At 42.0% G+C, this 10375-nt stretch overlaps 1 protein-coding gene across 1 annotated transcript in view; it reads left to right on the top strand.

The window, feature by feature from the left end:
• The first annotated feature begins 550 nt into the window (after positions 1-550).
• Positions 551-10375, top strand: part of LOC109914727 (serine protease FAM111A-like) — a 28272-nt gene continuing 18447 nt past the window's right edge. Inside the window, exon 1 of the mRNA XM_048620824.1 lies at positions 551-639. The gene's annotated coding sequence lies outside the window, so the exon portion shown is untranslated. The remainder of the gene's footprint in view (positions 640-10375) is intronic.

Below are 10375 nucleotides of genomic sequence, written 5' to 3'. Positions count from 1 at the left end.
GCTTGTAATCTCACGAGTGACCAGCTTTCAGTTTCAACAGTGCGAACTAACTCGCAGAGCAAGCACAATTCCCTTTTTAGGAAAAGTAAAGTCAGAACAACTCCCTCTGCACGTACAGAGAGACCTGTGCTGTCCACATTTTCACGGCCGGCTCGACCAGTAGCAAACCGGGACTCCCATTGCAACAGCAGCCCACGTTCAAGGCACCACTACTGGGTACAGCCTGCACATACATTTGGACAGACTTTGGAGACGGATACAGGTTTCCAAACAGCTCAAGGAGACAGTTTACAATCAGACGCGGCAGCTGAAGGCCTAAATGCAAAATATAAAGAGAAGGAAACGTACCTTCCCTTCCCTGCACCAGCACAGCCCAGCCGCTTCATCTTCTCTTCGCTGTATGAATCGGAGTTTAGTCGTATCCACACTCCATAGCACCACACAGTGGGCGAAGAAACAGTGAACTGAACTGTCTCTTCTACATCAAACACATTCGGATAAAGGCAAAACACTGAGGGTGCTGGGAATCTGAAACAAACACAGAGCATGCTGGAGAAATCCAGCAGATCTGGCAACCCAACCATGGAGGGAGAACCGTTAAACATATGGAACCTGCTACAATTCTTCAGAAGCTAAGTGGTAAACAGTCTTTTTTTTTAAATACACTTTGACAGAGACAGAGGAGGAGCAAGAGGACAGAAGGTGTGGGGTACTAGTGCAAAAGGCAGAAGAGGTTGTTCATGTGGAGGGAGAAATAAAGATGTAAAATGGGTGAAAACTAAAGTGTGAGAGGAAGAGAATAGATCGTTGCTTTACAAAGTGCAAAGTAAACGAGGCAAACTTGTTCTAAAGAAGGGTCACTTGACACAAACGTTAAATCTGCTTTCTCGCCAGATGCTGCTAGAGCTGTTTTTTCAACAATTTCTGTTTTTGTTTCACAAACACAAGGTGGGGTCAGGGGTAAAAATGTAATTAAAATGGAGACATAATGTGATCAGTTTCTGAAGTTATTGCATTCAATGTCGAAACCTGCAGTTATATAAGGGTTTCTACTTATATGTCTGGCTTCTACTTACTGACCACAGCCTCGCCATCAACACTATAATCCCAAACAAACTAAAATCCAAACTCCAAGACCTAGGTTTCAGCTCCACACCCCACAACTGGACCCTTGACTGACCCACAGACCACAATCAGTGAGAATAGGCAACAGAATCTCCTCCACAACAATCCTCAACACCAGTCCCCCACAAGGATGCGTACTAAGCCCCTTACTTTACTTCCTGTACACTCAACACTGTGTGGCCAAATTTGGTGTAAACTCCATCTACAAGTTCGCTGACAACACCATTGTTGTAGGCCAGATACCAAACAATGATAAGACTGCATACAGGATTGAGATAGAGTGCTTGGTGCAAAGATAACCATCTCTCCCTCAGTGTCAGAAAAACTAAAGAGCTGGTCATTGACTTCAGGAAGGAAGGAGGAGAACACACCCCTTTCTACATCAGTAGAGCTGAGGTGGAGATGGTGGACAGGGTCAAGTTCCCAGGAGTAACGATAACCATCAATCTGTCCTGGACAACCCACATTCATACGACTGTCAAGAATGCACAGCAACACCTCTTCTTCCTCAGAAGGCTAAAGAAATTCGGCATGTCGGTAAGGACCCTCACCACCTCTTACCGATGCACTCTGGCTTGGTCCGGGAACTGCTCTGCCCAGGACTGTAGGAAACTGCAGAAAGTTGTGAACACCATCCAGATAGCCACAGAAGCCAATCTCCCATCCATTGTCTCCACCTGCGCTTCTCATTGCCATGGAAAAGCTGCCAGGATCACCCTTCCCCGTTATAATCTCTTCCACCCTCTTCTGTCAGGCAGAAGATGCAGAAGACTAAATACATGTACCAACAGGTTCAAGAACAGCTTCTTCCTTACTGTTATTAGTCTTCTGAATGTGCCTCTTAAAATTTCAAATCTAATGCAGATCTTGCTTTTTGTGCACCTTCTTTGCAGTTGTAACTTTATATTCCTCGCTCTGTTCAATCACCCAATCATCTTTGTATGTTATGTACTGCCGGTATTGTACACAAAACAAAACTTTACACTGTACTTAGGTACATGTCACAATAATAAATCAAATCAAATCAAATAAAACCCTGGTTAGACCCCACTTAGAATCATAGAGTGGGAAACAAACCCTTTGGTCCAACCAGTCCATGCTGACCATAATTCCAAATTAAACTAGGTCCACCTGCCTGCACTTGGCCCACATCTTTCCAAACCTTTCCTATTCACGTATCTATCCAAATGCTTTTAAATGTTGTAATTGTGCCCGCATCCACCACTTCCTCAGGATGTTCATTCCACATGTGAATCACCCTTTGAGTAAAAACTTTGCCTCTCACATCTTGAAATCCCTCATTCTAGGGAAAAGACACCTACCATTAATCCTATCTATACCCCTCATCGTTTTATAAACCTCTATAAGGTCACCTCTCAATCTCCTAAGCTCCAGTGAAAAAAGCCGCAGCCTATCCATCTTTCTTTAAAACTCAAACCTTCCATACCCAGCAACATCCTGGTAAATCACTTTTGAACCCTCTCCAGCTTAATAATATCCTTACAACAACTGGGTGACCAGTACTGTGTTCAAAGTTGGCCTCACCAGTGTCCTGTACAACCTCAACATGACATCCCAACTTCTCTACTCAAAGGACTGAGCAACAAAGGTAAGCGTGCTAAACGTCTTTTTAACCACACTGTCTATATGTGACATAAACTTCAAAGAATTATGTACCTGAACCCCTAGGTCCCACTGTTCTACAACACTACCCAGGACCCTACCGTTAATTGTATAAGTCCTATCCTTGTTTGTTGTGCCAAAATGCAAAACCTCACGTTTATCCAGATTGAACTCCATCTGCCATTTTTTTCAGCCCATTGACTGTTGTTGGGGTAGAATGACCAAATGATTCACTCGACACCCAGGAGTTCACTTCCAACTTCAAAGAGTTCATTGAAATTACACCAGTGCGAAGAAACCCTCTGAAAATCCAGAGAAGTCTTCACAGAGCAAAGGAAAACATACATTTTTATACATTTGTTTCATCCCACCTTTAACATTTACAAACCAATCATATTATTAATTAATTACATCATATCACCGAATGGCTAGAAATAGACTAGGTTTGTGGTCAACTCGTGGTTCTCCATGGTCTCATGATGTTTCCCAGACTCTCTTATCTCCCTTCTTGGGGCCTTTCACAAGGGACACTGTATTCAAGTACATCCCTGCCCAGACATTTGCTACCTGCATCATGTTAACTGGCATTTAATTAGATACTTGCCCTATCACTTAAGGACCTTTTAAATTCCTTATTAACCTCATTACAGGAAATACAAAAGAATATTGATTTTTATTAATTGTTATTAATATCCGTTACAATAACTAATGAGTTGTGAGCAGTTTTCTTCTTAGTGTATTTACTCAGCACCCCTATCTTTATCCTTGGGTGTCTTACACTGTGTTCATTCACCCCACATTCCAATGTCTGCTAGTTTCTGTACCTATTGTTCATTTCTCTCTGTAATGATATGGGAGCTGCTTTTGCTGTCTGACACTGGTTTGCTGTCATAATTTTATTCCAATTTGTTCCTCTAACGCTTTTCGTGATTTTTTTTGTATATAGGTGAATCTATAACTACCTCAGAATATATATCTATGATTATTTGAAGGATGTTAATTCAAACCTACTATTAGTATTATAACAGATTGATTAAATAATTCAAGACAGATTCACTAATTAAACATAGTGCAAAATGTTCTTATCTATGTCTTACACATAAACAACTGCAGCTGCATGTTCTATTTCAGTTCTGTAACCTTAGGTCTACAGAGCTACTTTTGTTCTTCTTGTGAAGACTATGTTAACCAAATATTTTCCCAAGCTCTCTAACTACTGTTGGCCATGTTCTGCTGCATTAGCCATGGGCAGCCTTCAGACAATTTGTGCTGCTCAGTCATGCGCATCCCTAACATGATCAAGGTCCCTTTTTAATCTTTGAACCTCTTTCACTGTCCACTATGCCACAAACTTTGGTGTCATCCACAAACTCACTAACCATGCCTTCTATATTCCCATCCAAATCATTTATATAAATGACAAACAAAAGAGGACCCAGAACTGATCCCTTTGGAACACTGCTGGTTACAGGCCTCCGGACTGAAAAACAACCCTCCAGCACCATCCTCTGTCTCCTGCCGTTAAGCCAATTATATATTGAATTGACAAGTTCATCCTGAATCCCACGTGACTTAACTTTAATAATTAGTCTACCATGCAGAACCTTGTTGAAGGCTTTACTAAAGTTCAAGTTAACAATATCTACTGCTCTGCCCTCGTCAATCATTTTAGTAACTTGCTCAAAAAACTCAATCAAGTTTGTGAGACATGATTTTTCTCGCGTAAAACCATGCTGACTATCCCTAATCAATGTTTGCCTCTCTAAATATCTATAAATCCTATCTTTAAAATCACCTCTGTTAAGAATGCCCATATTTAAGAGACATGAGATGGCTGGCAGTTAAGCTGTCCCTCTAGCCCTGCAGAATACGGCTGACAAGTGGATAAACAGAATTACAGAGAGTCATTCATCTCCTGACTCCTCATGGCCTGTCCCACCATCTACAAGGTACAAGTCAGGAGCGTGATGGAATACTCCCCACTTGCCCTGGATGGGTGTAGCTCCAACAACACTCAAGAAGCTCGACACCCATCCAGGATAAAGCAGCCCGCTTGATTGACACCACATCTACAAACATCCCACTCCCTCCACCACCGACGCTCAGCAGCAGCAGTGTGTATTATCGGCAAGATACAATGCAGAAATTCACGGAAGATCCTCAAACAGCACCTTCCAAACCCATGACCACTTCCATCTAGAAGGACAAGGGCAGCAGATACATGAGAACACCACCCCCTGCAAGTTCCCCTCCAACCACTCACCATCCTGACTTGGAAATATATCGCCGTTCCTAACAGCACTTGTTGTTGTCACTAGCTACCACTTTCATAAAGGACGATTACAGGTGAACTTTAAGTGCTGGCACCGGATCCTCTGAAGATTTTCCCAATGCACTGAATCTGTCAGGGAAGAATCCTCAAACTTCTATCTCTCATTTCTTTTCATAATTCTCAGTGTTCACAGTTTCCTCACAATCAGTCCTGGTATCAGGCTGCAGAATCTTCTGCTGTGATTTGTGGATTAGTTTCTGGCAGTTCAATGCAGGTGTAGAGGAACAGGTGATAGTGGGAAGTGAGCAGAGGACAAGAATGAGAGTCTTAAAAGTGGGGCATTGCTGTGTAGGAGAGCGAGCATGGGGGTGATGGATGATTGAGACTTCGTGCAGGTTGGGATTCTGGCAACAGTTTGCAATGAGTTTAAGTTTCTGTAGGGCCAGAAAATGACGGGATGGACAGGACAACATTTGAATTGCCAAATCTTTAAATAACACAAAGGCATGGAAGAGGATTTCAGCAGCAAAATGTCAAATCTGCAACTTTTGTTTTTAAAACTTTTTGTCAATGACATTCTTTGTCCACTCACTGTGGAAGCTGTGAAACCTGAAGCAGCCAAAACAGAGATGGGGACAGAACAATAGGTGGGATGACAGAAGCATCAACAACTAGCTGCAGATGATCAAACCACCAATGGAAAAGATCAAATCATCACATTCATAGTTATGAAAGTCAGTGACAAAAATCAGTCGGAAAATCATTCTTTGGGAAACCAGAAGAAAATACATTGCTTCTAAGGTCAGTTGGAAACATAGAGCGTTTAATTTATCTATAAGTAAAACTGAAAGAAGAAAATAAACCGCATTCAGTGGAAGAAGATAATAAATCTCCTTCAGCTTTTCCTCTTCCTGAGAATGCCCCTCAACGAATTATCAGCAGCCTGAATCCCTGTAAATTCCTACCTGCAGGAGCTCAACTTTTTCTGTCATTTGTGAAAGATCCAAAAGGCAGAATCCATGAGAAAGAAATTGATACAGATGATATGGAGCGAACACAGGATAAGCATCCCATTTTCTTTTACATCTATCTAACTGGTAGAACAGAAGGAGGTGCTAATTGAAATATAATACCTAGCAAGGAGCTATCACAGGGGCAGAGGAATAATTGTGTTTTGGGCTTTGGAGGAGAAATTACACATGATGCTTTGAAATTTGAAGGACACTTTCTTCCCAAAGTACAAAATAAAGACAATCACCTTTTATAGTTGAACCAAAGTCTAGATCAAGTTGACATCAGCAGCACTGTGGATACTTGAAGTGAACACATATGGAAAATAGTTTTTAGAATTAAAGTCTTGCATGAAACTAAGCAAGTGCCCTCGCACATATGAAGCATCATTTCTGAATTTGAAGAAAGGGTAAAACAAAATTGAACACCAAGCACAGGTGAAAATCATCATCCCAGGTGATCAATTACAAACCTTTCAGAAGAAGAGTTCATCAGCTGGTCGCATATACTTTGTAGATGGTTGAGGAATTTGCTTCATACTGAAAGATTCATTTATCCTTACGTATTACAGTGTTACCTAAAGACTGTTAGATAAAGTTACCAACAGAAATGATATCAAGGCATTCTGCATGACAGCAAATGTCACATTTGAGACTGATGAATCCCAATCTTCACATTCAAGTTACAAAGTGAAACAGCTGGAAGTGTACTCCGTAGAACGTGACTAAGCTATTTAGGAGCTGGAGGATGTCCCAAAAAGACCAGGTCTTCTGGAAAGCCACAGTGAAACAGGTCAGGATGCAGTTGTTTACATCATTGGCTATTTAAGTGAAGAAATAATGCCAGACATCCATACTGCTTTCCTTGCTACAGCAGAAGATCCCAAGCAAACAAACCAAAGTCAACCAAAGTCACAAGTCCCTAATAAACCAAAGCAAACACTGGAAAATGCAGTAAACATGGCTTATATGGTTTCACCACAAATACTCGTTAAAAAACATCATTCTCACATGTGGAGAAATGAAAATAACTTCTGCTGGCATTCCACTGGCTCTCCTGTATCAAATGCTAAGGGTGAATTTGTAGTGACGTATTGTGATAGCACGAAGACAACTGAGAGTTTATTTGAATATGAGACAACAGTTCAACAATTTGCACGTGACTTGCGACAAGAACAGCCCAAATTCACTGAAGAATCATTCAGAGGGGGGAAAAAAATGAACGAAAACCCAGACCTGAACCGACAAAGTGAAGAAAGTAACTATACGGCTTCTGATTCACTGGTGGACTGTCTAGAACTTTCTCTGTTATTGGAAGACTTCCATGAAAGTGGGAAGATGATGGACATGCCAGCAGATAAATTCCAATACCATTTTTCCTGCATTTCCACTTCCCAGCCCATTCGCAAACAGCTCATAAAATTCAGTTAAATGCTTTTTAAATGCCTGTGAAACTATATTAAAGTCTCCTTACCTCAGTTGTTGACATCACTGCTGATGGATGGCTAGACATCCTCTGGACTTGGCAGTAGATTGAGGTCACCATTGGGAAAGGGGGAAATCATGTCAGAAACTGCTAGGTCTCTTTGGGATACATTCTTTGAGGTCAGAGTTATTACACTGATTTTAAAATTTAGCTCAACATGTAGATCTTGCTCTTTTCACTGTCTACGCTCTGTTTTCCATCCTTTTTGCGTGAGGGACCATGTTCCAAATTGTTTTCCATTCAAGGAGCTGATGAGATTTCAGAAAGATAAATTACTGGCACAATCTTAAACGTGAATTTCAAAGTAAAAGTTGCAGTTTGAAGCAAACAAACCACTTGCTGAACAAAAATAAAATCAAAGCAATGAATCAATAATATTAAAAAAAGAGTAATTGACTAAAAAGATCATTAACATTTACCGAGCAGGAATGCCAACTGAAAAAACCTTCCTTGCCTCTAAAGGAGCAGAACTAGATAGACAGAGAGAAAGAGAGGGGCTAGGTCCAAGATCCTGGTCACAGGAGAAGGGGCCAAGAGACCAGACATATGCTAGTTAGTTCAATCAGCATCAGCCTTACTGTGTAACACATTTCGAGTTAGTGTTTGCAAAGTTCATACCAGAGATGGTTGCCATTTAGCCTGATTTTTCCTCCTTTCCCAGCTCTGTGGGGAGAGGTTTCTCTCACATCCTCACACAAGTTACTTCCCGCTTTCAAATGCAAACTCATTCTCTCGCTTGCACATTTTTCTCACATGCACATGCTCTCTCTCACTCTCACATACACGCAGACAGAGACATGCCCATCAGGCCTGGGTGCCCGTTCTACCATCCATCCCTCTACACACCTACCTGCGAACTTTGAGCCTTTTACCATCCACTGCCCAGCTCTTGTCTCCAGGCCTCATCTTAAAGAAACTGTTCACTGCAGCACTGATTGCTGCTTCTTCAGTCACACAATGATTCTCTCTCACCTTTCTGCTGATCGGTTGACTACTAAGCCCATCAGCAACTAACATGGGAGAGAAATGGCCTGTCATGGTGGAGCAGCTCAATGCAGATCCATCACTTCCACAAACTGTACTTGTCTGTCAATCAGATAGAGATGCATGACAAGCTGGATATTGGTCCCATGTGCTGTGTGCCAGCTGCGTACCAATCATGTTGAATCAATTAATGGCAGTGATCAGAGAGCAGGCCTCTGGTTTAAGGAAGATTTAATCAAATTTTCCTACATAATCTGCCAATATTATCCTACTATTAGTATTCTTCATATGTAATACTAATAATCTTTAGCTTTTAGGCAAGTACAGGTCTATTTAGGTGTAGTGAACCACTTAAGACTGATTGTTATACAGTGGCCACTTAGAAGACATTCCCACACATAATACAGAGAACTTTAATCAGTTGGTAACAAATTCTGTAAAGGAAAGCATCTGAAAAATATAACACTCTTCAGAAACAGCTGCCTGCTGGGGAGCATATGCACGTATAATTAAAGACTAGTTGCGAGATTGGTAACAAACTTATCAATGAGAAAACAGGGGAGTTCTATGGAAAAATGAACTTATTTTGTCAGTTACAGCTGGCATCGATATCATGCTTTAACATTGTAAAGCACCCCAAGACTTCTCACACACAGAGGATATGCAGTTAGGGAGGGCTATAGGACTGGAAGAGGTTGCAGAAATAATGAGGAGCCGCAGTAGGTTAAGAAGATTGGGAGGTTCATAGAATTTGGAGTTCAAAGGGATTTGTAGGGTTTTGCGAGGGATGTAGAAATCAAGAGAGTTAAGACCAAGCTGGGATGTGAAAAGAATAATGAGAATCTTAAATGTGAGGCTTTGCAGAACCAGATGCCAATGTGGATCATTGAGGCCATAGCTGATGGGTGAATGAAATGCTCTAGGATGCAGGGAGCAGTGTTTTGGATGGTCAATTCACCTAACCTACATATCTTTAGGCAGTCAGATAAACTGATGCAATCCAAAGATGATCAGTAGCCATAGCGAATGGAGTCCGAGTGATTGGCAGAAGGATTAGAGGGGATTTGAAGAGCATGTTTTCCAGAGTAGTGCTGCTCAGGAACTCTCACAACCTAAAAAGGAAAAGAAAACCATTTCAACTCCCCCTCCCATTCCTCAGACGACATGTCCATCCTGGGCCTCCTGCAGTGCCACAACAATGCCACCCGAAGGTTGCAGGAACAGCAACTCATATTCCGCTTGGGAACCCTGCAGCCCAATGGTATCAATGTGGATTTCACAAGCTTCAAAATCTCCCCTCCCCCTACCGCATCCCAAAACCAGCCCAGCTCATCCCCGCCTCCCTAACCTGTTCTTCCTCCCACCTATCCCCTCCTCCTACCTCAAGCCACACCCCCATTTCCTACCTACTAACTTCATCCCGCCCCCTTGACCTGTCCATCCTCCCTGGACTGACCTATGTCCTCCCGACCTCCCCACCTACACTCACCTTTACTGGCTCCATCCCCGCCTCTTTGACCTGTCTGTTTCCTCTGCACCTATCTTCTCCTCTATCCATCTTCTATCTGCCTCCCCTTCTCTCCCCATGTATTTCAGAATCCCCTTCCCCTCCCCCATTTCTGATGAAGGGTCTAGGCCCGAAACTTCAGCCTTCCTGCTCCTATGATGCTGCTTGGCCTGCTGTGTTCATCCAGCTCTAGACCTTGTTATCTTAGACAGAAACTCTAATTGGATTAAGAGAAATCTGAATATTCATCTGAAGTACCAAAGTAGCAGAATAAAAGTTGGAAAATGGGATATAGCTCACTGGTTTTGCAAAGTTTCACATTTAAAATTCTCATCTTTGTTTTCCAATCCCATCAAAAACGAAAGTTT

This window comes from Rhincodon typus, chromosome 48 (genome assembly GCF_021869965.1).
Source record: "Rhincodon typus isolate 14 chromosome 48, sRhiTyp1.1, whole genome shotgun sequence".
In the NCBI taxonomy this organism is placed as follows: domain Eukaryota; kingdom Metazoa; phylum Chordata; class Chondrichthyes; order Orectolobiformes; family Rhincodontidae; genus Rhincodon; species Rhincodon typus.
This window is presented reverse-complemented; position numbering and strand designations above follow the sequence as displayed.